This window comes from Hyperolius riggenbachi, chromosome 10 (genome assembly GCF_040937935.1).
Source record: "Hyperolius riggenbachi isolate aHypRig1 chromosome 10, aHypRig1.pri, whole genome shotgun sequence".
Classification (NCBI taxonomy): Eukaryota; Metazoa; Chordata; class Amphibia; order Anura; family Hyperoliidae; genus Hyperolius; species Hyperolius riggenbachi.
The window spans coordinates 198,493,728-198,519,338 of NC_090655.1; the positions used below are offsets into that span (position 1 = coordinate 198,493,728).

Below are 25,611 nucleotides of genomic sequence, written 5' to 3' on the forward strand. Positions count from 1 at the left end.
CAAGCTTATTTTAATTTAATTTTCACAATTGCTACACTTTAGCTGCTAACATTTTCACCACGTTGAATCGCTCTAGGTAGCTATCTCTACAGATCAAGCTATTTGTAAGAGCCTTACATAAATGTAGCCTATCCAGCTCATTTAGAAAATTGTGCAGTAAGAAAAACAGTAGTTTGCTGTGTACATTCAGTGTAGATGTCACATAGAAGCTCCTGGCTCTGTTTGGTTTAATGGAAACCTAAATTGAGAGGGATACGGAGGCTAACTGTAACGATCGGTGAAGCACAGAGAGGATCTGATTACCAGTGATCTGCAGAATCACTGGGAATACAGATGTATACCAGATTATACGTGATCTGCAGTATCACTGATAATCCGATATACTAGCTAACCTCTGTTCACCTGAGTAGAGTGTAGTGTTTGGTGTAACAGTAACACTTTGAGGACTAGGCCTCAGTGCAGCAAGGAGTACTGCACAGATTCCTTCCGCAGACCTGAGCTCTCCAAGACGGGAGGAGTCAGACTGACAGTAGGAAGGGCAGACTGAAAGTAACCTTTAGGAGGAAGGATCACTAAAAGAGCGAGGAACCGCCTCTAACAGTAAGGTCGGTTCTCGAGGTCAGACAAGCCAGGTCGTACGCACACGGACAGATAAAGTACAAGATCAGAAGGCAAAGGCGGAGTCAAAGTACAAGCAGGGTTCAGCAACGGGGTATCAGAAATATCGGGGTACAAAATCAGGAGGCAGAAGCAGAGTCAAGGAACGAGCCGGGGTTCGGCAACAGAGTATCAGAAATATCGAGGTGCAAGATCAGAGTTCAGGAGGATAGTCAAGGCAGGCAAAAGTCATAACAGATAATCACAATCAAACTAGTACTTTAGCTATCAACAGAATCTAGCTAAGCGTAGGATTACAGCTCCAGCTGGTCCCGTCACACTTGCGGATCTGACTACGGATCTGGGTGCTCCCACATATGTGATCGTGCGCGTGTAAGTCTGAATCTTGGTGGACTATCAGTCCCAGCCACACCAGTACTGTCATGCAATGTATCTAGTGCGGGGGCCGCCTCTGATGCGGACTCCGCCGTTACCAATGCGGTTTCCGCCGTTACCAATGCGGATTCCGCCGCACTGCCTATGCGGCATGCAGCGTTTTTTCCGCGTTGTGACGCCATGCTGGACGTGGAAACGGCCGCCTCACCTCGAGAGACAGCGGCCTTTCCGCGTTTCCTTATAGTACCCCCCCCCCCCCCCCGAGGAGTGGAGTCCGGACAACTCCCACCAGGTTTCTCGGGGTGTAAGGCATGAAACTCCCTCACCAACTCATCCGCATGCATACGATTCCCAGGTACCCATTGCCTCTCCTCGATGCCTTACCCTTTCCAATATACGAGGTACTGTACCGAGTTTTGTACCTTGCGAGCATCTAATATTTTTTCCACTTCATATTCGGGTTGGGTATCTACCAACACGGGAGGAGGAGGAGTAGGACCCACCTGGACTGCAGGTTTAAGAAGGGACACATGGAAGGACTTCACCCCCCGCATGCTGGTGGGAAGGTCAATGGTATACGTAACATTGTTAATCTTTTTGGTCCAGGAAAATTGGCCCACAAACCTGGGACCCAGTTTGGCAGATGGCTGCTTCAGGGTCAAGTGACGTGTGGACACCCAGACTAGATCCCCTGGCTGAAACTTCCATTCCACGGACCGTCTCTTATCTGCTTGACCCTTCTGACTCTGGAACGCCTTCTGCAAATTCCCCTTAACAATTCCCCAATTGTCCCTGAGTGACCTCTGCCAATCCTCAAGTGCAGGAAATGGGGACGAGACAACTGGAAAAGGGGAGAATTTGGGTGACCTCCCTGTTACAATCTGGAATGGGGAAAACCCAGATGAGGAATTCTTTAAATTATTTTGGGCGAATTCCGCGAAGGGCAAAAATTTCACCCAGTCACTTTGTGCCTCCGCAACGTAACATCTCAGGAATTGCTCCAGAGATTGGTTAATGCGTTCTGTCTGCCCATTCGTCTGTGGGTGGTAGCCTGACGAGAACGACAATTTCATGCCCATTTGGTGACAAAATGCCCTCCAGAATCCAGACACAAACTGGACTCCCCTATCAGACACAATGTCTTCCGGAATGCCATGCAGCCGGAAGACGTGAATGATAAACAATTCGGCCAATTCTTGAGCCGAGGGGAGTCCTTTCAGGGGCACAAAATGGGCCATCTTGCTAAACCGGTCGACTACCACCCAAATAACAGACATGCCTTCAGACCTGGGCAATTCCCCCACAAAATCCATGGACAGGTGGGTCCATGGCTCACTCGGGGTGGGCAAAGGCTGCAACCTTCCTACAGGTGCCAGCCGGGAGGGTTTACTCCTGGCACATACCGCACACTCCTTAACAAACTCCTTGGAATCTGTTGCCAAGGAAGGCCACCAAGCACACCTGGCAATCAGATCCTGCGTTCTGGCCGCTCCAGGATGACCAGCATTCTTGTGGGTGTGAAAGAGTTGCAGAACTTGTAACCGGAATGGCAGTGGGATAAACAAGACCCCTTCGTGTTTCCCCTCAGGAACATCCCGCTGAAAGGGACCCAAAATCTCTGTCCAATCCTCCCAAGTCTCCGTGGCGGCTAACACCAGTTTCTGCGGGATGATGGATTCAGGAGTGGAGGGCTGTGCTGTCTCAGGTTCAAAACACTTGGAGAGGGCATCTGCTTTGACGTTTTTGCTGCCTGGAGTGTACGTGATTATGAACCTGAACCTCGTAAAAAATAAGGACCACCGGGCCTGACGGGGACTCAGCCTCTTAGCCCCCTCGATGTATTCCAAGTTCTTGTGGTCAGTGTAAACAGTGATCGTGTGCTCTGCCCCCTCTAACCAGTGGCGCCACTCCTCAAATGCCAACTTAATAGCCAGAAGTTCCCGGTTGCCTATATCATAATTTTTTTCTGCAGGTGAAAACCTGCGGGAAAAATAAGCACATGGGTGTAATCTGCCCTGCATCCCAGACCGTTGAGACAGCACCGCCCCCACCCCAACTTCTGAGGCATCAACCTCCACAATGAAGGGAAAGGACGTGTCAACATGCCTCAAAATTGGTGCTGAGCAAAATAATTTTTTCAATAGAGCAAATGCCGCCACGGCTTCAGGAGACCAGTGGTTGGTATCCGCCCCTTTTTTCGTGAGACTGGTAAGGGGGGCAACTAACGTGGAGTATCTATTAATGAACCTCCTGTAATAGTTCGCGAACCCTAAAAATCTCTGCAGGGCCTTCAACCCCACTGGCTGTGGCCACTCCAACACGGCTGTGACCTTGGCAGGATCCATTGAGAGGCCCGAGGTGGAAATTACGTATCCCAGAAACGTGACCGTGGTCACTTCAAATATACACTTTTCCACCTTAGCGTAGAGCCTATTCTGTCTTAATTTGTTTAGGACAAATTTCACGTGGACCCTGTGTTCGGAGAGGTTAGTGGAGTAAATGAGTATATCATCGAGGTATACCAGTACGAATTTACCCAATACCTCCCGGAATACCTCATTGATTAGTTCCTGGAAGACGGCTGGCGCATTGCACAACCCGAAGGGCATCACTAAGTACTCGTAATGCCCGTCGGGTGTGTTAAAGGCCGTCTTCCATTCATCGCCCCTTCTAATGCGGATTAGGTTGTATGCCCCCCTCAGATCTAACTTAGAAAAGATCTTAGCAGTAGTGACCTGCGTGAATAAGTCGTCTATCAATGGTAACGGATAGCGATTCTTCACCGTGATTTTATTGAGACCTCGGTAATCGATACAAGGTCGAAGACCCCCGTCTTTCTTCTTAACGAAAAAGAAACCGGCCCCAGCAGGTGACCGAGAGGGCCGAATAAACCCCTTGGCCAAGTTGTCACGAATGTATTCCTGCATAGCCAACTTCTCGGGACCGGACAAGTTATACAGGTGACCCCTAGGGGGCATACAACCAGTACGGAGATCAATGGGGCAATCGAACGGGCGATGAGGAGGTAATTGATCAGCAGACTTGGGACAAAAAACATCAGAAAAATCGGAATATACCTCGGGAACACCCTCCACGTAAACCTTGGTCTGACCCAATGTCACCTTCCCCAGACACTGCTGATGACAATGATCGGACCATCTGGTTACCTGGCCCGTAGCCCAGTCGATTTGTGGAGAGTGGGCTTGTAACCAAGGCATGCCTAGGATAATAGTGGAGGTTGACATATGTAAAACAAAAAACTGTAGTTGTTCCCCATGCAGTACCCCTATCGTGACCTTCACCTGCGGAGTCTGTGACAGGGGACGATCCCGTTGCAGAGGGGAATCGTCTACTGCCGTGACCTGAATGGGGGGACTTACTGGAGTGAGAGGAATACCCAACTCCTGAGCAAATTCAAGGTTCATAAAATTGGCCGCTGAGCCGGAATCAATAAAAGCCTCAGTGGCTACAGACTTATTATCCCATGTAATAGTACAGGGGAGAAGTAACTTCTTCTCTTTTTGGGGTGAGAATGATGTGCCTAGGGTGTCACCCCCCACTACTCCTAGGCAGACCCGTTTCCCGACTTGTTAGGGCAGTTTCGCACCATATGCCCTGCTTCTGCACAATACAGGCACAGTTGTTCTGTTATTCTCCACCTACGTTCCACCTGGGTCAGTTTAGATCGACCAATTTGCATTGGTTCGGGTGGAGGTAAGGCCGGAGAGGGTGACACAGGCGGAGATGCCGTTACTGAGGGTGTAGCAGAAGGTGCCACATACGAAGTCACCCTGACCCGGTGACTGCCCCTAGTCTGCCTCTGATGACGTAGTCGACGATCGACTCGGATGGCCGATGATATGGCCTCATCGACTGTCTTGGGCTCGGGTAAGGTTAACATCAAGTCAGAGACCTCCTCCGACAACCCAGACAGAAAATAATCCATCAAAGCAAAATTGTCAAATCTGGTGGTAACAGACCACCTACGAAATTCTGCCGCGTAATCCTCGACTGACCCTCTGCCTTGCCGCAAAAGTTTGAGCTTCCGCTCAGAAGTTGCCGCAAGGTCAGGGTCGTCGTATATCACGGCCATAGCCTTAAAAAATTCCTCTACTGAGGTCAGAGCTGTATCTGTGGGAGACAGGTTGTATGCCCAGGATTGGGAATCCCCAATTAACAGTGTTTTAATAAAAATGACCCGTTGGGTCTCAGTCCCCGAGGATCGGGGTCTCAACTCAAAGTATGACAACACTCTACTCCTGAAATTCCGGAAGTCAGACTTGTGGCCGGAAAATTTATCAGGTACAGGCATACGTATGTCATCACTAGGAGGGGATCGCACTGAATCAACTGACGTCTGGAGGGTTCGCACGGAGCCTGAAAGGGCGTCAATCAAGGCTTTGTGCTGGCCCAGTGCTTGATGGAGGCTATCCACCAAAGTGGCAAGCACACCCAGACGATCAGTGTTTGCGTCCATTTTGTATTTTGGTCTGGCGTTCTGTAACGATCGGTGAAGCACAGAGAGGATCTGATTACCAGTGATCTGCAGAATCACTGGGAATACAGATGTATACCAGATTATACGTGATCTGCAGTATCACTGATAATCCGATATACTAGCTAACCTCTGTTCACCTGAGTAGAGTGTAGTGTTTGGTGTAACAGTAACACTTTGAGGACTAGGCCTCAGTGCAGCAAGGAGTACTGCACAGATTCCTTCCGCAGACCTGAGCTCTCCAAGACGGGAGGAGTCAGACTGACAGTAGGAAGGACAGACTGAAAGTAACCTTCAGGAGGAAGGATCACTAACAGAGCGAGGAACCGCCTCTAACAGTAAGGTCGGTTCTCGAGGTCAGACAAGCCAGGTCGTACACACACGGACAGATAAAGTACAAGATCAGAAGGCAAAGGCGGAGTCAAAGTACAAGCAGGGTTTAGCAACGGGGTATCAGAAATATCGGGGTACAAAATCAGGAGGCAGAAGCAGAGTCAAGGAACGAGCCGGGGTTCGGCAACAGAGTATCAGAAATATCGAGGTGCAAGATCAGAGTTCAGGAGGATAGTCAAGGCAGGCAAAAGTCATAACAGATAATCACAATCAAACTAGTACTTTAGCTATCAACAGAATCTAGCTAAGCGTAGGATTACAGCTCCAGCTGGTCCTGGCACACTTGCGGATCTGACTACGGATCTGGGTGCTCCTACATATGTGATCGCGCGCGTGTAAGTCTGAATCTTGGTGGACTATCAGTCCCAGCCACACCAGTACTGTCATGCAATGTATCTAGTGCTGGGGCCGCCTCTGATGCGGATTCCGCAGTTACCAACGCGGATTCCGCCGTTACCAATGCGGATTCCGCCGCACTGCCTATGCGGCATGCAGCGTTTTTTCCGCGTTGTGACGCCATGCTGGTCGCGGAAACGGCCGCCTCACCTCGAGAGACAGCGGCCTTTCCGCGTTTCCTTATACTAACATATTGATTTTTTACAAAAAATAATGTAGGTTATCTTACATCCAGCTGATCTTTTTAGCACCAGTAGTTTCTGAGTCCCGCACCTGAAACATGTGGCTAATCTAGTCCAACTGTAGTCAGAAAATCTGATCTGCATGTTTGATCAGGGTCTATGGCTAAAAGTATTGGAAGGCAGAGGATTAGCAGGACAGGCAGGCACCGTGCATTGGGTACTTATCCGTTAGCCGGGCGCATCCGGCAGGTGGCGCTAATTACTATTCCCCCTCCAGGCCGACATGGATAGTAGGGAAAGATGTAACTCTGGTGGAGTTTTGTCGCCACCTAGAGGATGCGCCCTGCTAACGGATAAGTACCGTGCATTGTTTAGAAGGAAAAAATCGTTCAACCTGCATAAGCTTTTGCTTTAGGTTCAGGAAAGTGTGGCACATGATAGCTACACCTGCAAGAGATAAGACTTTGGAAATGTTATCAAGTGGAAATGCATTTCCTTGCTTCTTTTGACTGAAGATGTATAAAAGTGCTATCCTGCGCTAGCCGGGACTCGAACCCAGGTCACAAGAATGGGAATCTTGCATGATACCCCTACACTACTAGCACTTGGGAGCATTTTATCTTATGGCTCAAGCCTCAGCCATTGCTTTCCGACATCTTTCATCACCATCAAGCAAAAATGCACTGTTTTTCTACCAATCTTTCTAAGCATGCAGGCCAAGGTGAAATTCTCAAAAAACTTTCTGAAGACATCTTTTGGAGTATATCACTTAAAGGAAAGGCAATGCAAGCTTATTTTAATTTAATTTTCACAATTGCTACACTTTAGCTGCTAACATTTTCACCACGTTGAATCGCTCTAGGTAGCTATCTCTACAGATCAAGCTATTTGTAAGAGCCTTACATAAATGTAGCCTATCCAGCTCATTTAGAAAATTGTGCAGAAAGAAAAACAGTAGTTTGCTGTGTACATTCAGTGTAGATGTCACATAGAAGCTCCTGGCTCTGTTTGGTTTAATGGAAACCTAAATTGAGAGGGATACGGAGGCTAACATATTGATTTTTTACAAAAAATAATGTAGGTTATCTTACATCCAGCTGACCTTTTTAGCACCAGTAGTTTCTGAGTCCCGCACCTGAAACATGTGGCTAATCTAGTCCAACTGTAGTCAGAAAATCTGATCTGCATGTTTGATCAGGGTCTATGGCTAAAAGTATTGGAAGGCAGAGGATTAGCAGGACAGGCAGGCACCGTGCATTGTTTAGAAGGAAAAAATAGTTTAACCTGCATAAGCTTTTGCTTTAGGTTCGGGAAAGTGTGGCACATGATAGCTACACCTGCAAGAGATAAGACTTTGGAAATGTTATCAAGTGGAAATGCATTTCCTTGCTTCTTCTGACTGAAGACGTATAAAAGTGCTATTCTGCGCTAGCCGGGACTTGAACCCGGGTTGCAAGAATGGGAATCTTGCATGATACCCCTACACTACTAGCGCTTGTGAGCATTTTATCTTATGGCTCAAGCCTCAGCCACTGCTTTCTGACATTTTTCATCATCATCAAGCAAAAATGCACTGTTTTTCTACCAATCTGTCTTTCCCCAAGTCTCCATGGCAGCACTACGGGTAATTGGCCCCACCCTCATTACCCCATAGGACCTCATGTGTATAAATGTCTGACCATCCCCCTTCCAGGTGTCTTTTTTTCCTGGTCCAACTCACCTCATAGGACTGGCAGGTTTTTGCCCTGCAGTAACTTTCTTTATTTTTAACCCTCTTACCGCCCACGCTAAGGTTTTGTGGTGTACCTATGTACAGCCTAAACAATCTCCAATGGAGTTGTGGCTATAGTACCTCCACCCCTATTCTGCTGGTCTTAGGGGATCTTCCGTGGTCTCTCTCGCTCTCCCTGCCTATACGGACACTAAAGGTGCTCAAAAGGTCAGGGGGGGGGGGGCAGACTGTATGTCTGTGATATTACCTGCTCCGGGCTAAAAGCTTGGCTGGGGCTGCATCCTTTCCTCCCTTTCCTCCCCGCTCGGTTCCTGACGCATAGTCGGCGTGTGTTCCACCGCTCTGGGTCCAGCTTATGGTGTTCCGCCCATTCTGTCTGAGGTGGAGCACACACGCGTAAGTACACGCGACGCTTCGTCCGCATTGGACACATCTGATTGGTGGTCAGGCGGGCGCATGGCGATGACGCGGGCGGAACTATTTATACCGAGAGGAGCAGTACGCCATGGCTGGCGTTACATTCGTGCTCCTGCTCGGATTTTTGTTCCTAGCCCAACGTTCCCGTCCACAGGTCAGTTCCAAATGTGGGGAACATACATATGGAGGTCATTTCCGGAAGCGGGGGGGGGGGGTGAGGGGGCGGTTAGAGCGACTGACACTACTCTCTCTCTCTCTCCCTATCTTTCCAGCGTGCCGCTGTCTATTCTTGGTGGCCTCTTATGGATGCAAGAAAGCCCTCAAAAGATCAGCAATATGGCTCTAGGTAAGAGGGGGAAGATCGGTAAGTGTACTTCAATCATCAAATAGTACAGTGACTTACAACGCTTTTTAATGTCACTTTAGCTCCCGAGGTCGAGACAAGAGAAGATCGTCTCATTCGTCCAGAAGACGTTCCAAAGAAAGATCGCCTTCAAAGCATAGATCGCACAAGAAGAGGTCAAAGCATAGCAAGTCACATAGATCAAGATCCAAATCTCCACAACGCAACCGGGGGAAAAAAGCGTGCTGGGCCTGCGCACAGCCTGTAATGCCAAACAAATTAGTTTGTGCCTCCTGCTTCCACGAGATAGCAAAAGATGACGCTGTAGCCCCCGTGGACGTCTCGGACATTGTCCAAAAAGCGGTGCAGGATTCATTGGAGAATTTTGTAGCCAGCATGGCCACCCAGCCATCACACAGTTTGGCCGACGGCCAAGACAGGCCATCTACTTCCGCGGATATTGAAGAGGAATATGAAGTAGGATTTAACTTCGCCAATGTTGAACCTTTCGTTAAAGCAGTAAAGGCAGCTATCCAATGGGAGGAGCCGGAGGAAGATGAAAAACAGGGAGCAAAACCCAAGAAACGTTATTACAAACACTTAACGAAGGATAGGACAACATTTCCAGTAATGGAGGAAATTCAGGAAGTAATTTATGAAGAATGGCAGAAGTTAGATAAAAGACTCCCTTTATCCAATAGGATATCCAAATTATATCCATTACCAGATACTACTATTACGCCGTTAGACACAGCTCCACCAGTGGATGCGTCAGTGATGCGCCTAGCGAAGCATATTACGCTGCCCATAGATGACGCTATATCCTTCAAAGATTCTTTGGAGCGGAAACTGGACTTAGACCTGAAAAAAATCTACACCATGTCGGGAGGAATTTGCAAGCCAGCAATAGCCTTAACGTCGGTGGGGAAAGCCATCCGCAACTGGGCTGAGGGTCTGGAACAGGCAATTCTGGCAGAAGCAGACAAAGAGACTCTATTCTCATTTCTAGAGGATCTAAAGTTGTCGGGCGACTATGTGGGAGAAGCAGCCATAGATGTTCTACGCTCCTCATCCAGGAATATGTTTTTCTCGGTGACAGCAAAGAGAGCACTCTGGCTCAGAGCTTGGTCTGCAGATCCAGCTTCAAAGCTCCTCTGGTGTAAGATTCCTTACGACGGCAAGACGCTATTTGGTGAAAAAATGGACTCTGCCATTAGCCGTGTCACCGGTGGGAAATCGGGCTTGCTGCCCCAGGATAGACGCCAAGGAAGACAAGGCTTTGTTTCAACAGAATCAGGCTCAGTCCTCGAGATACCGGAATGCGAGGTCCTATAGACCCGGCAGAAATTTTAAAAGGAATTGGCAGTCGAGCCAATCAACTTTTGTGAAAACTCAGAAGCAGAAGACTACGCCCGCTTCTGCGAATAAAAAGTCTTTTTGACGGTGGCAATTTCCAGGAATGTCCGGTCGGGGCAAGACTCCAGTTATATTCTCACATCTGGAAGGAGAGAGTGTCCTCACCATGGGTAGTAAGGACAGTATCGACCGGTCACTTCTGGACCTTCAAGAGACAGCCTCCTGCCAATCATTTCAGACGTACAAGTATGCCAACTGCAACACAAAAAGCCCAAATACTACAGGAATACCTGCAGGGCCTTATAGAAAAAGAGGCGATAAAACCAGTCCCGCTATGCGAGAGAAAGAGAGGGTTCTACTCGAACCTCTTCTTCGTTCAGAAAAAGTCAGGCGAATGGAGACGGGTTCTAGATCTGAAGTACCTGAACTCATTCATCATGCTGGAGAGATTCAAGATGGAGTCACTAAATACGATCATCTCAATAGTGGCCAGAGACGACTATTTACTTTCCATAGATCTGGAAGATGCATATTTGCACGTCCCTATACAGACGTCATTTCAAAGGTATCTACGCTTCGCAGTAGAGGAACAGCATTTTCAGTTTGTGTGCCTTCCTTTCGGCATAAATACGGCACCAAGAACATTTACAAAGGTTCTGGTAGAGATTATTGCGATACTGAGACAGCAGGGGATACGTGCATTTCACTATCTTGACGACATTCTACTGTTGGGAGAGTCAAGGGAACAGAGACTGAAACACAGAGAAGTCCTGATCCGCACATTGACGGAGTTTGGCTGGCGGATAAATTTCCACAAAAGCCAACTGCAACCCACAAAAGACTTAGTCTATCTAGGAGCAAGATTCCGCACAGACCGAAACGAGGTGTGTCTACCGCAGGAGAAAATAGCAGTGATAAAACAGAGAGTGCTTCGAGTTGCCTTATCCCATCAGTTACAAGCGAGAGAGTGTCTGAGGGTTTTGGGGACAATGTCCGCAACTATACCCATGGTCCCCTGGACACGCTGGCACATGCGGAGTTTGCAACAGGGGTTCCTGAGGCAGTGGGATGGCATAACGATGTCTCAGACTATACTGATAACCCCCATCATGAAGAAGGATCTAAGTTGGTGGCTCTCAGACACCAACCTCAAGAAATCTCTCCCTCTGACTCCTTTACAACAACTCCTGATAGCCACAGATGCCAGTACCTCCGGTTGGGGAGCGACATGTGGGACTCAGATAGCCCAGGCTCAATGGCCTCCTCACATGAGACATTGGCCAGCCAACAGACTGGAGTTGAGAGCTGCTTACTGCGCTCTTCTTCATTTTCGCCACCAAATAAAGAATTGCTCAGTGACTCTGAGAATGGACAACGTGACAGCAGTTGCCTACGTCCGCAACCAGGGTGGCACGCGCAGTCCTTCCTTGCTGAGGGAGGCGGAAAGGATTTTCAAGTTTGCTCTCCACAACCTACAAGCTCTGACGGCAGTCCACATTCCGGGTATTCACAACACAGTCCCGGACTACCTGAGTCGTACCCTTATATCCAACAACGAGTGGTCGTTGAATTACAAAATTTTCAACATGATCTGTTCACAATGGGGCGAGCCACAGGTAGATCTTATGGCGACGAAACACAACAGGAAGTGTGCGAGGTACTTCAGCCGCTATGTCGAGCCGGAAGCGGAGAATGTGGACGCACTAACAGTACCGTGGAATTTCCAGCTGGCATATGTGTATCCGCCGGTGCCTCTCATTCTCCGTCTCCTGCTGAGGCTCAGAACGGAGAAAGTTACCTTAATAGCAATCCTACCAGGCTGGCCCAGGCGGCCTTGGTACCCTATGATTCTTCAGATGATGATCGGCCAGCCGATAAAGTTACCAACATCAGAGGACCTTCTTTCACAAGGCCCGCTGTATCATCCCAACCCATCTCGGCTGAACTTGACGGCCTACAGGTTGAGAGGAGGAAACTAAAAGAACTGGGATGCGATAATTCCGTGATAGATACTCTACTGAAATCCAGAAGTTATTCTACTAATCGAACTTACCAGAGAATTTGGAAAATATTCTCGGACTATGCCAAAGACCACAATTTCGACCCACTACAGCCTTTGATACATCAGATCCTATCGTTCCTTCAGACGGGGGTGGATAAGAACCTATCCAGCTATTCGATCAAGGTCCAGATCTCAGCAATCTCGGCCTTCACAGGGCACAGGTGGGCACTACACCCTCTAACAAAACAATTTGTGGCGGCAGTCATGAAAATTCGGCCACCCGTAAAGCCAGTCTTTGCCCAATGGGATCTACCGCTGGTTCTTGGTATCCTGTCAAAAGCTCCTTTCTATCCTCCAGAAACCTGCTCATTAGAAGACCTTACGTTAAAGACGGTTTTTCTAATTGCTATCGCATCCGCAAGGAGGGTGTCTGAAATCCAGGCACTAAGCTGTAGGGAGCCTCACATACAGTTCTTCCCGGATAAAGTAATCTTACGACCGGTACAAGGATTTTTACCAAAGGTTTCAACATCCTATCACCTGAACCAGGAATGGTGTTTACCAGTATTCAGAGAGGAAGACAACGAAGCCCTACATCCTTTAGATATAGCCAACTCTCTAAAAGCATATATTCAGGCAACGGAAGCCTTCAGGAAGACAGAGAGACTGTTCATAAACCATTCAGGGTATAGGAAGGGGCAGGCTGTTTCCTCTAGAACTATTTCGGCTTGGCTCATACGTATCATACGGAGAGCATATCTAGCCACAGACAAGACTCCCCCTAGCGCAATAACGGCCCACTCGACTAGAAGTGTCGCATCGTCATGGGCAGCGCAGGCAAAGGTGGCGCCAGAAAGAGTCTGCCAGGCAGCAAATTGGACTAAGATAGATACCTTTATCTCTCATTACCGTGTTGATATACATGCTTCTGCAGCTGCAGAGTTTGGAAAGGCAGTACTGTCTTCTGCCTTCGAATCTAAGTTAGACTAAAAATACGTGATTAAAGTTACTTCGTGTGTTTTCACCTGCAACAGTCTCCCTCCCGTTTCTTTGAGTGTCTAGTTAGTTCTCGTAGTGCTGCCATGGAGACTTGGGGAAAGCAGAAAATTGTATACTTACCTAACGGTAATTTTCCTTTCCCCATGGATCCATGGCAGCATAGGGTTCCCACCCTGTTTCGGTGAGTTACTAGTTACAAAGACACCTGGAAGGGGGATGGTCAGACATTTATACACATGAGGTCCTATGGGGTAATGAGGGTGGGGCCAATTACCCGTAGTGCTGCCATGGATCCATGGGGAAAGGAAAATTACCGTTAGGTAAGTATACCATTTTCTGCTAAGCATGCTGGCCAAGTTGAAATTCTCAAAAAACTTTCTGAAGACATCTTTTGGAGTATATCACTTAAAGGAAAGGCAATGCAAGCTTATTTTAATTTAATTTTCACAATTGCTACACTTTAGCTGCTAACATTTTCACCACGTTGAATCGCTCTAGGTAGCTATCTCTACAGATCAAGCTATTTGTAAGAGCCTTACATAAATGTAGCCTATCCAGCCTATTTAGAAAATTGTGCAGTAAGAAAAACAGTAGTTTGCTGTGTACATTCAGTGTAGATGTCACATAGAAGCTCCTGGCTCTGTTTGGTTTAATGGAAACCTAAACTGAGAGGGATACGGAGGCTAACATTGATTTTTTACAAAAAATAATGTAGGTTATCTTACATCCAGCTGATCTTTTTAGCACCAGTAGTTTCTGAGTCCCGCACCTGAAACATGTGGCTAATCTAGTCCAACTGTAGTCAGAAAATCTGATCTGCATGTTTGATCAGGGTCTATGGCTAAAAGTATTGGAAGGCAGAGGATTAGCAGGACAGGCAGGCACCGTGCATTGTTTAGAAGGAAAAAATAGTTCAACCTGCATAAGCTTTTGCTCTAGGTTCGGGAAAGTGTGGCACATGATAGCTACACCTGCAAGAGATAAGACTTTGGAAATGTTATCAAGTGGAAATGCATTTCCTTGCTTCTTTTGACTGAAGACGTATAAAAGTGCTATTCTGCGCTAGCCGGGACTCGAACCCGGGTCGCAAGAATGGGAATCTTGCATGATACCCCTACACTACTAGCGCTTGTGGGCATTTTATCTTATGGCTCAAGCCTCAGCCACTGCTTTCTGACATTTTTCATCATCATCAAGCAAAAATGCACTGTTTTTCTACCAATCTGTCTAAGCATGCTGGCCAAGTTGAAATTCTCAAAAAAACTTTCTGAAGACATCTTTTGGAGTATATCACTTAAAGGAAAGGCAATGCAAGCTTATTTTAATTTAATTTTCACAATTGCTACACTTTAGCTGCTAACATTTTCACCACGTTGAATCGCTCTAGGTAGCTATCTCTACAGATCAAGCTATTTGTAAGAGCCTTACATAAATGTAGCCTATCCAGCTCATTTAGAAAATTGTGCAGTAAGAAAAACAGTAGTTTGCTGTGTACATTCAGTGTAGATGTCACATAGAAGCTCCTGGCTCTGTTTGGTTTAATGGAAACCTAAATTGAGAGGGATACGGAAGCTAACATATTGATTTTTTACAAAAAATAATCTAGGTTATCTTACATCCAGCTGATCTTTTTAGCACCAGTAGTTTCTGAGTCCCGCACCTGAAACATGTGGCTAATCTAGTCCAACTGTAGTCAGAAAATCTGATCTGCATGTTTGATCAGGGTCTATGGCTAAAAGTATTGGAAGGCAGAGGATTAGCAGGACAGGCAGGCACCGTGCATTGTTTAGAAGGAAAAAATAGTTCAACCTGCATAAGCTTTTGCTTTAGGTTCGGGAAAGTGTGACACATGATAGCTACACCTGCAAGAGATAAGACTTTGGAAATGTTATCAAGTGGAAATGCATTTCCTTGCTTTTTTTGACTGAAGACGTATAAAAGTGCTATTCTGCACTAGCCGGGACTTGAACCCGGGTCACAAGAATGGGAATCTTGCATGATACCCCTACACTACTAGCGCTTGTGGGCATTTTATCTTATGGCTCAAGCCTCAGCCACTGCTTTCTGACATTTTTCATCATCATCAAGCAAAAATGCACTGTTTTTCTACCAATCTGTCTAAGCATGCTGGCCAAGTTGAAATTCTCAAAAAACTTTCTGAAGACATCTTTTGGAGTATATCACTTAAAGGAAAGGCAATGCAAGCTTATTTTAATTTAATTTTCACAATTGCTACACTTTAGCTGCTAACATTTTCACCACGTTGAATCGCTCTAGGTAGCTATCTCTACAGATCAAGCTATTTGTAAGAGCCTTACATAAATGTAGCCTATCCAGCTCATTTAGAAAATTGTGCAGTAAGAAAAACAGTAGTTTGCTGTGTACATTCAGTGTAGATGTCACATAGAAGCTCCTGGCTCTGTTTGGTTTAATGGAAACCTAAATTGAGAGGGATACGGAGGCTAACATATTGATTTTTTACAAAAAATAATGTAGGTTATCTTACATCCAGCTGATCTTTTTAGCACCAGTAGTTTCTGAGTCCCGCACCTGAAACATGTGGCTAATCTAGTCCAACTGTAGTCAGAAAATCTGATCTGCATGTTTGATCAGGGTCTATGGCTAAAAGTATTGGAAGGCAGAGGATTAGCAGGACAGGCAGGCACCGTGCATTGTTTAGAAGGAAAAAATAGTTCAACCTGCATAAGCTTTTGCTTTAGGTTCGGGAAAGTGTGACACATGATAGCTACACCTGCAAGAGATAAGACTTTGGAAATGTTATCAAGTGGAAATGCATTTCCTTGCTTCTTTTGACTGAAGACGTATAAAAGTGCTATTCTGCACTAGCCGGGACTTGAACCCGGGTCGCAAGAATGGGAATCTTGCATGATACCCCTACACTACTAGCGCTTGTGGGCGTTTTATCTTATGGCTCAAGCCTCAGCCACTGCTTTCTGACATTTTTCATCATCATCAAGCAAAAATGCACTGTTTTTCTACCAATCTGTCTAAGCATGCTGGCCAAGTTGAAATTCTCAAAAAACTTTCTGAAGACATCTTTTGGAGTATATCACTTAAAGGAAAGGCAATGCAAGCTTATTTTAATATAATTTTCACAATTGCTACACTTTAGCTGCTAACATTTTCACCACGTTGAATCGCTCTAGGTATCTATCTCTACAGATCAAGCTATTTGTAAGAGCCTTACATAAATGTAGCCTATCCAGCTCATTTAGAAAATTGTGCAGTAAGAAAAACAGTAGTTTGCTGTGTACATTCAGTGTAGATGTCACATAGAAGCTCCTGGCTCTGTTTGGTTTAATGGAAACCTAAACTGAGAGGGATACGGAGGCTAACATTGATTTTTTACAAAAAATAATGTAGGTTATCTTACATCCAGCTGATCTTTTTAGCACCAGTAGTTTCTGAGTCCCGCACCTGAAACATGTGGCTAATCTAGTCCAACTGTAGTCAGAAAATCTGATCTGCATGTTTGATCAGGGTCTATGGCTAAAAGTATTGGAAGGCAGAGGATTAGCAGGACAGGCAGGCACCGTGCATTGTTTAGAAGGAAAAAATTGTTCAACCTGCATAAGCTTTTGCTTTAGGTTCGGGAAAGTGTGGCACATGATAGCTACACCTGCAAGAGATAAGACTTTGGAAATGTTATCAAGTGGAAATGCATTTCCTTGCTTCTTTTGACTGAAGACGTATAAAAGTGCTATTCTGCGCTAGCCGGGACTCGAACCCGGGTCGCAAGAATGGGAATCTTGCATGATACCCCTACACTACTAGCGCTTGTGGGCATTTTATCTTATGGCTCAAGCCTCAGCCACTGCTTTCTGACATTTTTCATCATCATAAAGCAAAAATGCACTGTTTTTCTACCAATCTGTCTAAGCATGCTGGCCAAGTTGAAATTCTCAAAAAACTTTCTGAAGACATCTTTTGGAGTATTTCACTTAAAGGAAAGGCAATGCAAGCTTATTTTAATTTAATTTTCACAATTGCTACACTTTAGCTGCTAACATTTTCACCACGTTGAATCGCTCTAGGTAGCTATCTCTACAGATCAAGCTATTTGTAAGAGCCTTACATAAATGTAGCCTATCCAGCTCATTTAGAAAATTGTGCAGTAAGAAAAACAGTAGTTTGCTGTGTACATTCAGTGTAGATGTCACATAGAAGCTCCTGGCTCTGTTTGGTTTAATGGAAACCTAAATTGAGAGGGATACGGAGGCTAACATATTGATTTTTTACAAAAAATAATGTAGGTTATCTTACATCCAGCTGATCTTTTTAGCACCAGTAGTTTCTGAGTCCCGCACCTGAAACATGTGGCTAATCTAGTCCAACTGTAGTCAGAAAATCTGATCTGCATGTTTGATCAGGGTCTATGGCTAAAAGTATTGGAAGGCAGAGGATTAGAAGGACAGGCAGGCACCGTGCATTGTTTAGAAGGAAAAAATAGTTCAACCTGCATAAGCTTTTTGTAATGGGACAGCCTGGCCCGCGCAGCCGCGGGGATCCAGGCACTTCCGGGTTGCGCTCCACGGCCGCATCTCCAGGAAAGATGGACGGACGCATGCGTCCCAAAGGACGCATGGGGCGGACGCGTACGGACGTACGTCAGACGCGTACGTACACGCGTACTATTTATGCGTCCAAGCGGCAGGCGACCCGGAAATGACGCAGACGGAGGGTATATAGGCACTTCCGGTCCGCGGCTGCACGCCGGTTATAGCCTGTGTTTGCTGGCAATAGGCTGTGTATCAGCCTGCTCTGTATTGTACCTCAGTTATTGCTATTATTGAGTGCTCCTAGCTAGTCACTGTGTTGTACGTCCATCTGCAGCTCTGAGGGTGCTAGTTAGTCACTGTGACAAACCTGAACTTGACCTCCTGTGTATGACCCGGCTTGCATTAGACCATCCTCCTGCCTGATCCCCCAAACCTGAACTTGACCTCCTGTGTATGACCCGGCTTGCATTAGACCATCCACCTGCCTGATCCCCCAAACCTGTACGTGACCCCCAGTGTATGACCCGGCTCGAATCAGACTATCCGTTGGAGCCGCACGCCCCCTAGGTGGGACCCCGGGTCGGTGGTGACAGCTCCGTCACCCGACCGTTACATTATAACCGGCCAAAAACATTACTTATCTATAACATGGAGGATATGCAACGGCAGATAGACCAGTTGGCCGACGCGATCAAGGGCCTAGCCGACATGGTTACCCCGATAGTCCAGGCGCAGGCTGCTGCCCAAGCCCAGGCACAAGCCCAAGCAGCCGCACAGGCCGCAATACAAGCGCAAGCTGCGGCCACTCCTCTTGATATGGCCATTGACATGGAAGGGCATGCACCTGTCGCTCCGCGGGTCGAACCAGTTGCTCCCGCACCGGTAGAGCATCCTCATGAGGAGCGCTCCCAGGAGCCCAAGCTTCCCCTTCCTGAGAAATTCTCTGGAGATCGGGGTTCCTTCAACAACTTTATGAACTCCTGCCGCATGTACTTCTATGTGAGGCCCAAAGCCACAGGGTCCGAGGCGCAAAGGGTAGCTTTGGTGATCTCCCTGCTTCAGGGGGATCCGCAGGCATGGGCGTTCAGCCTCCCTCAGGGGCATCCAGCCCTCACCTCAGTGGAGGAGTTCTTCCAGGCCATGAGCATCCTCTACTCTGACCCAGTTGTCACTACCACCGCTGCACACAAACTCCGAGGTCTCCGGCAAGGAAAAAACACTGCGGAGATCTATGCCTCAGAATTTAGGAGATGGTCCGTGGTCTCCCAGTGGAATGACCCCGCCCTGTTAGACCAGTTCATACATGGGTTGACGGAAACAGTGAAGGACCACCTGATTAATTACCCGCCTCCCGCCACACTGGATGAGGCCATTACCCTCACCATTAGGGTGGACCGGCGGTTACGCCAAAGACGACTGGAACGCAGTGGAGCTGCTGCTGCGACTCCTGTGCCGGTGGAAACAGCGACTCCTCCTGGAGACGCTGAGGAACCCATGCAGATCGGTTCCTCCAAGCTCTCCCCTGCGGAAAGATCCCGGAGACGGACCCAGGGTCTTTGCCTCTACTGTGGAGGAGCGGGCCACATGGTCCGAACCTGTCCGGAGAAGAAGTCGGGAAACTTCAAAGCCTAGGTGGATCTGAGGAAGTTCATCTAGGCGGGCAGGTAATTCCTCCAAAAGAACCACGGTTTCTACTACCGTTCTCTCTGGTTTGGCAGGGCAAAGAGGTCACGGGGCAAGCCTTTGTGGATAGCGGGGCTGCAGGGAATTTCTTGGATGTAGACTTGGCCAGGAGGTTGAACATTCCGTCCTTGCCCTTGACTAGACCCATACAGGTTACCGCCATCGATGACTCTCCCTTGCAACTGGTGACACCGGTAGCGGTAACTCCCGAGCTGCATTTAAACGTAGGGGTTCTGCATGCAGAGAAGATCACTTTCTTCTTATTGAAGATGCCCTCTACCCCGTTGGTGCTAGGATTACCCTGGTTAAGACAGCACAATCCCACTCTGGATTGGCGATCGGGGCAGCTAGTCAGATGGTCTGACTCCTGTCACAAGAACTGTCTAACGGCTCTGCCCCTGCTCAGTACACAACTGAATCTGCAGCAGGTGCCGGAAGCCTATCGACAGTTTGCGGATGTGTTCTCCCCGCGGGCCGCAGATGAGTTATCCCCGCACCGGCCGTATGACTGCCCGATCGATCTATTACCTGGAACTATGCCTCCGCGGGGGCATCTGTATAGCTTCACAGGGCCAGAGAGGGTGGCCATGAGGGAATACATCCAGGAGAATTTGGAAAAGGGGTTCCTCCGGCCATCTACTTCTCCGGCCGGAGCGGGCTTCTTTTTCGTAGAGAAGAAGGACGGGGGTCTCCGACCCTGCATTGATTACAGGGGACTGAACCAGATAACGGTGAAAAAACGTTATCCGCTACCCCTAATAGACAATCTATTTGCACAAGTCTCGGGGGCACAGGTGTTCTCCAAGTTGGATCTGAGGGGGGCCTACAACCTCATCCGTATCCGCCAGGGCGACGAATGGAAGACTGCATTTAATACTCATGATGGGCATTACGAGTATTTGGTGATGCCCTTCGGCCTTTGTAATGCTCCTGCAGTCTTCCAGGAGTTTGTGAACGACGTCTTTCGGGATTTTCTGGGGAGGTTTGTCATAGTTTACCTGGATGACATTCTGATTTACTCCCCAACTCTCGCAGAGCACCGGGATCATGTTCGAGCCGTCCTGCAGAAACTGAGAGAGAACCGGTTGTACGCCAAGCTCGAGAAATGTGCCTTTGAGGTATCTCAAATACCATTCCTGGGGTATATCATCTCCAGTTCGGGCCTAACCATGGACCCGGCAAAGGTTTCGGCGGTCATCAACTGGCCACAACCGGGCACTTTGAAGGGCCTACAAAGGTTCCTGGGGTTCACCAACTTTTATAGGAGGTTTATTCGAGGGTTCTCCCTCAAAGTGGCGCCCCTAACGGATTTAACCAAGAAAGGGGCCGATCCCACCCGATGGACTCCTCAGGCCCAACTTGCCTTCAAGACCTTGAAGGAGGCCTTTTGCTCTGCTCCTGTCCTGGTACACCCAGACATTACTCGAGCCTTTATTGTTGAAGTGGACGCTTCCGAGCTTGGTGTAGGTGTGGTCCTCTCGCAATATGCAGGTACTCCCGAGGAGTTGCATCCCTGTGCTTTCCTCTCAAGGAAATTCTCTTCCGCTGAGCGGAATTACGACATCGGGAATCGAGAGTTGTTAGGGGTAAAATGGGCTCTGGAGGAATGGAGGCAGTGGCTAGAGGGGTCAGCATACCCAGTTACGGTGTACACACTACACAGATCACAAAAATCTAGAGTACATCGAGTCGGCGAAAAGATTAAGCCCAAGGCAGGCCCGGTGGGCGTTATTCTTTTCCAGATTCAGATTTACCATCACATACAAACCAGGCTCGAAGAACGTGAAGGCGGATGCCTTGTCACGATGTTTCAGCCCGGAAGCCCCTGAAAATCAGATCCCCGAATCGATAGTGCCTGCACATTGTATTTCAGCTGCTGCAACTAACCCCTTCCTTGAGGAAGATCTCATGTGCCTTCTGTCTTCTCTTCAAGGTGATGCTCCTCCGGGGAAGCCTGCTGATTGCATCTCCGTGCCACCTCAGTGGAGGTTCAAGGTCCTGCAACAGTTCCACGACAGTAAAACTGTGGGTCATCCAGGAAAAGCAAAAACCCATGAACTCCTAGCCCGCTGGGTGTGGTGGCCCTCCCTATCATGAGATGTGAAGGCTTACGTTGGTTCTTGTCCCGTTTGTGCCCGCAGTAAAGTGTCCCGCACGGCCCCAAGCGGGTATCTCCAGTCACTCCCAATCCCTTCCCAGCCCTGGACGGACATATCCATGGATTTTGTGGTAGATTTACCTGTCTCCAAAGGGTGCACGGTCATCTGGGTCGTGGTTGACCGCTTTAGTAAGATGTCCCACTTCATTCCCTTGAATAAATTACCTTCTGCTAAAGAACTGGCTGATCTGTTTATTTCTAACATCTTTCGTCTCCATGGGGCTCCGGAGAGAATTGTGTCAGATCGGGGGGTCCAGTTTGTCTCTCAGTTCTGGCGTTCGTTTTGTTCTCGCTTGGGTATTACACTGTCATTTTCCTCTGGGTTCCACCCCGAGACGAATGGCCAGACTGAGAGAGTAAACCAGAACTTGGAACAGTACCTACGGTGTTATGTGGCTAGTAATCAAGGGGAATGGGCGTCCTACTTACCATTTGCAGAATTCGCCATAAACAACGCGGTGAGTTCATCTACGGGCATGTCGCCATTCCAGGTGGTCATGGGTACGAATCCAAAATTCTCTCCCTTGTCGGGACCGCCTTCCGATTCTCCTATGGTGGAGGACTGGGTGAGTCACATGGCTGAGGTATGGGGCAAAGTTCGGGAGAACTTGGAAAGGGCCACTAGGAAGCAGAAACACTTCTCGGACAGGTTTAGGTCTCTGGAACCAGTGTTCAGTCCAGGGGATCTAGCGTGGGTGTCAACAAAGAACATTCCTTTGAAACAACCAACACCTAAGTTGGGTCCACGGTTCATTGGGCCATTTCCTATTTTAAAGCGAATTAACAACGTCGCTTACAGGGTCAAGTTACCTGATTCATTAAAAGTGGGAAATTCGTTCCATGTTTCACTACTTAAATCAGCGAAAGATTTCCGAACCTCCGCCACCCCCCCACCTCCTGTAACTGTACAGGGAGAGACTGAATTCGAGGTGGAGAGAGTTTTGGATTCAAGGAAAGTTAGAAACTCGTTGCAATATTTAATCGAGTGGAAGGGATACGGGCCAGAGGAACGACGGTGGGTCCCGGCACGCCAGGTACATGCCCGGGAGTTGGTCCGGGAGTTTCACACTAAGTTTCCCCACAAACCGAAAATAGAGTGCCCAGAGGTCACTCCTCAGGGGGGGGTAGTGTAATGGGACAGCCTGGCCCGCCCAGCCGTGGGGATCCAGGCACTTCCGGGTTGCGCTCCACGGCCGCATCTCCAGGAAAGATGGACGGACGCATGCGTCCCAAAGGACGCATGGGGCGGACGCGTACGGACGTACGTCAGACGCGTACGTACACGCGTACTATTTATGCGTCCAAGCGGCAGGCGACCCGGAAATGACGCGGACGGAGGGTATATAGGCACTTCCGGTCCGCGGCTGCACGCCGGTTATAGCGTGTGTTTGCTGGCAATAGGCTGTGTATCAGCCTGCTCTGTATTGTACCTCAGTTATTGCTATTATTGAGTGCTCCTAGCTAGTCACTGTGTTGTACGTCCATCTGCAGCTCTGAGGGTGCTAGTTAGTCACTGTGACAAACCTGAACTTGACCTCCTGTGTATGACCCGGCTTGCATTAGACCATCCTCCTGCCTGATCCCCCAAACCTGAACTTGACCTCCTGTGTATGACCCGGCTTGCATTAGACCATCCACCTGCCTGATCCCCTAAACCTGTACGTGACCCCCAGTGTATGACCCGGCTCGAATCAGACTATCCGTTGGAGCCGCACGCCCCCTAGGTGGGACCCCGGGTCGGTGGTGACAGCTCCGTCACCCGACCGTTACACTTTTGCTTTAGGTTCGGGAAAGTGTGGATCATGATAGCTACACCTGCAAGAGATAAGACTTTGGAAATGTTGTCAAGTGGAAATGCATTTCCTTGCTTCTTTTGACTGAAGACGTATAAAAGTACTATTCTGCGCTAGCCAGGACTTGAACCCGGTTCGCAAGAATGGGAATCTTGCATGATACCCCTACACTACTAGTGCTTGTGGGCCGTTTATCTTATGGCTCAAGCCTCAGCCACTGCTTTCTGACATCTTTCATCATCATCAAGCAAAAATGCACTGTTTTTCTACCAATCTTTCTAAGCATGCTGGCCAAGGTGAAATTCTCAAAAAACTTTCTGAAGACATCTTTTGGAGTATATCACTTAAAGGAAAGGCAATGCAAGCTTATTTTAATTTAATTTTCACAATTGCTACACTTTAGCTGCTAACATTTTCACCATGTTGAATCGCTCTAGGTAGCTATCTCTACAGATCAAGCTATTTGTAAGAGCCTTACATAAATGTAGCCTATCCAGCTCATTTAGAAAATTGTGCAGTAAGAAAAACAGTAGTTTGCTGTGTACATTCAGTGTAGATGTCACATAGAAGCTCCTGGCTCTGTTTGGTTTAATGGAAACGTAAATTGAGAGGGATACGGAGGCTAACATATTGATTTTTTACAAAAAATAATGTAGGTTATCTTACATCCAGCTGATCTTTTTAGCACCAGTAGTTTCTGAGTCCCGCACCTGAAACATGTGGCTAATCTAGTCCAACTGTAGTCAGAAAATCTGATCTGCATGTTTGATCAGGGTCTATGGCTAAAAGTATTGGAAGGCAGAGGATTAGCAGGACAGGCAGGCACCGTGCATTGTTTAGAAGGAAAAAATCGTTCAACCTGCATAAGCTTTTGCTTTAGGTTCGGGAAAGTGTGGCACATGATAGCTACACCTGCAAGAGATAAGACTTTGGAAATGTTATCAAGTGGAAATGCATTTCCTTGCTTCTTTTGACTGAAGACGTATAAAAGTGCTATTCTGCGCTAGCCGGGACTTGAACCCGGTTCGCAAGAATGGGAATCTTGCATGATACCCCTACACTACTAGTGTTTGTGGGCCATTTATCTTATGGCTCAAGCCTCAGCCACTGCTTTCTGACATCTTTCATCACCTTCAAGCAAAAATGCACTGTTTTTCTACCAATCTTTCTAAGCATGCTGGCCAAGGTGCAATTCTCAAAAAACTTTCTGAAGACATTTTTGGAGTATATCACTTAAAGGAAAGGCAATGCAAGCTTATATTAATTTAATTTTCACAATTGCTACACTTTAGCTGCTAACATTTTCACCATGTTGAATCGCTCTAGGTAGCTATCTCTACAGATCAAGCTATTTGTAAGAGCCTTACATAGATGTAGCCTATCCAGCTCATTTAGAAAATTGTGCAGTAAGAAAAACAGTAGTTTGCTGTGTACATTCAGTGTAGATGTCATATAGAAGCTCCTGGCTCTGTTTGGTTTAATGGAAACCTAAATTGAGAGGGATACGGAGGCTAACATATTGATTTTTTACAAAAAATAATGTAGGTTATCTTACATCCAGCTGACCTTTTTAGCACCAGTAGTTTCTGAGTCCCGCACCTAAAACATGTGGCTAATCTAGTCCTACTGTAGTCAGAAAATCTGATCTGCATGTTTGATCAGGGTCTATGGCTAAAAGTATTGGAAGGCAGAGGATCAGCAGGACAGGCAGGCACCGTGCATTGTTTAGAAGGAAAAAATAGTTTAACCTGCATAAGCTTTTTCTCTAGGTTCGGGAAAGTGTGGCACATGATAGCTACACCTGCAAGAGATAAGACTTTGGAAATGTTATCAAGTGGAAATGCATTTCCTTGCTTCTTTTGACTGAAGACGTATAAAAGTGCTATTCTGCGCTAGCCGGGACTCGAACCCGGGTCGCAAGAATGGGACTCTTGCATGATACCCCTACACTACTAGCGCTTGTGGGCTGTTTATCTTATGGCTCAAGCCTCAGCCACTGCTTTCCGACATCTTTCATCATTCTCAAGCAAAAATGCACTGTTTTTCTACCAATCTTTCTAAGCATGCTGGCCAAGGTGCAATTCTCAAAAAACTTTCTGAAGACATCTTTTGGAGTATATCACTTAAAGGAAAGGCAATGCAAGCTTAT

The 25,611-nt window shown here is 47.4% G+C and overlaps 7 non-coding genes across 7 annotated transcripts; all 7 read right to left on the reverse strand.

The window, feature by feature from the left end:
• Positions 1 to 6,993: 6,993 nt before the first annotated feature.
• Positions 6,994 to 7,064, reverse strand: TRNAG-CCC (transfer RNA glycine (anticodon CCC)). The gene has a single exon. It is a non-coding gene; the product is annotated as a tRNA-Gly (tRNA).
• An 819-nt stretch (positions 7,065 to 7,883) lies between these two features.
• Positions 7,884 to 7,954, reverse strand: TRNAG-CCC (transfer RNA glycine (anticodon CCC)). Its single transcript has one exon. It is a non-coding gene; the product is annotated as a tRNA-Gly (tRNA).
• Positions 7,955 to 14,366: 6,412 nt separating this feature from the next.
• Positions 14,367 to 14,437, reverse strand: TRNAG-CCC (transfer RNA glycine (anticodon CCC)). The gene has a single exon. It is a non-coding gene; the product is annotated as a tRNA-Gly (tRNA).
• Positions 14,438 to 15,257: 820 nt separating this feature from the next.
• TRNAG-CCC (transfer RNA glycine (anticodon CCC)) lies at positions 15,258 to 15,328 on the reverse strand. Its single transcript has one exon. It is a non-coding gene; the product is annotated as a tRNA-Gly (tRNA).
• Positions 15,329 to 16,147: 819 nt separating this feature from the next.
• Positions 16,148 to 16,218, reverse strand: TRNAG-CCC (transfer RNA glycine (anticodon CCC)). The gene has a single exon. It is a non-coding gene; the product is annotated as a tRNA-Gly (tRNA).
• An 817-nt stretch (positions 16,219 to 17,035) lies between these two features.
• Positions 17,036 to 17,106, reverse strand: TRNAG-CCC (transfer RNA glycine (anticodon CCC)). The gene has a single exon. It is a non-coding gene; the product is annotated as a tRNA-Gly (tRNA).
• Positions 17,107 to 25,350: 8,244 nt separating this feature from the next.
• TRNAG-CCC (transfer RNA glycine (anticodon CCC)) lies at positions 25,351 to 25,421 on the reverse strand. Its single transcript has one exon. It is a non-coding gene; the product is annotated as a tRNA-Gly (tRNA).
• Between the last annotated feature and the right edge of the window lie 190 nt (positions 25,422 to 25,611).